This window comes from Pteropus vampyrus, unplaced genomic scaffold (genome assembly GCF_000151845.1).
Source record: "Pteropus vampyrus isolate Shadow unplaced genomic scaffold, Pvam_2.0 Scaffold31, whole genome shotgun sequence".
Lineage (NCBI taxonomy): Eukaryota > Metazoa > Chordata > Mammalia > Chiroptera > Pteropodidae > Pteropus > Pteropus vampyrus.
The window spans coordinates 313,777-315,491 of NW_011888812.1; the positions used below are offsets into that span (position 1 = coordinate 313,777).

General features: G+C 37.6%; 1 protein-coding gene across 1 annotated transcript in view; it reads left to right on the forward strand.

Annotated features, from left to right (window-relative positions):
• The window catches only part of KIAA1549L (KIAA1549 like), a 105,910-nt gene that overhangs the window by 10,595 nt on the left and 93,600 nt on the right, over positions 1-1,715 (forward strand). The gene's annotated exons all lie outside the window — the stretch shown is intronic.

Sequence of the window (1,715 nt, forward strand, 5' to 3'; positions counted from 1 at the left end):
ATATTTAGGGCTTACTGTGTGCCAAGACTGTGCTGTTTTACAAATGTTTTGCTATATAAGATTCAAGACATCCTCTGAGATATTATTATCACCATTTCACAGAAGAGGGAACCGAGAAAGAGATAAGAAACTTCTAGAAGGTCACACAGTTGGTAAAGAATGGAAGAAGGACTTGAGCCAAAGCCCACTCTCTTATCCACCATGCTATGCTAGCTAGCATCAATACAGTGTAGAAATGAAACCCTGGGTGAAACTTTTGGCAAACACATGAATTATTTCCCAGGGAAATTCTCCTCCTGGCATACTGTATTTCAGTGTTGTGGATTTACAGTAGACATGCCCTCAAAAGCCTTTTTCATTATTCGCAACTGCATACATAACATCCCACTAAAGTCAGACAGATACGTCTTAGTGATGTTTATCCAGCTCCCAAATTTATCTTCTTAACTATACTATCAAATGTCTCTGTTTTTACTCAACTAAAAGCCTTTGCAATGAAACCCACTGCTTTTGAAATTGACATTTGGCATAAGTGAATTATCAGCACATTTAATATGATGTAGAAAGTATATAATTTAATTTGAATGAGCAGCTTTCCTTTTCTAGATTCATCCAAAGTGTATATGGAAGAATCTCATGATTTGGTTCATATTAGACTAAAAACTAAAAACGTGTCACAGACTTAAGATTTATGTAAGGAGTATGACTCAGCTCTTTTGTAGGAGGTCTTTTTATTTCTGACTGGATTGTGATCCTCACAGGTGCACAAGTCTAGTTAGAGCTTGGCAACAGAACACACTCTCAATGTACTCAAGAAGCACAGACTTATTGAGCACGTGCTATTTATTATCACTGGGTGGGACACCAAAGTACAAAAGCTGCCCTGGCCTTAAGAAGCCTCTCTTGTGTTGTTGTACGATAGCCATGGGACATGAGATGGAATTTTGCAAAGCAAATAACAAACCTCCCTTGGAAAAAAACTACAATAGCCAATTTGAAAATTGTATCTACATACGTTTTAGATTCTTTTGAATATATCAACAGCTCTTGAAGTGAATGGATAATTAGATGAATTATATTATTAATCCCATTTCTCTTTTTGCCTTGGCTGACAGGAAACCCAGAGACAAAGTTGTTGCCTGGTTTATTAACCCTGTAGACCCCTATATCATGCATAGATAACTGTATGCTAACCGTCCCCCTGGAGCTGTCTTAAACTTGTTTTTCCAGGACCTGGCTTTGTAATTAATAACTTTCCATTTTATTGTGTTAAATATAATTTGTAGAGCACCTCGGATTCTCTGGAATAAGACCATATGTTTAATTAATTTGTTCAGAGAGTCATCGAAAATGTGCCATATTACTTACTTGTAATAGCATTGATATTAGAGGCTAGCTTACAGTAGACTCATTTAGGACTTCTTGGTTTAATTGCCAGAATCCAACCTCACAAGGCTTAAGCAAAAAGAGGAAGTGACTGATTCATGAAACCAAAAGGTTCAAAGCTATTTAGTTTAGGCACAAATCAGGTGCTTACATGATTTCTTCATGTAGTTCTTTCTTCATCTCTTGGCTTGCCTTGCTCTGGACCGCCATCATCCTCAGGCCTTGTAGGGTAGGCACTGACACCTCCAGGTTTGCCTCATCCTTATTGTTCACAGTTTGGTGGAACCAAAGTACCTTTTCATGTCATTCCAGTAAAAATCCTGGGATTA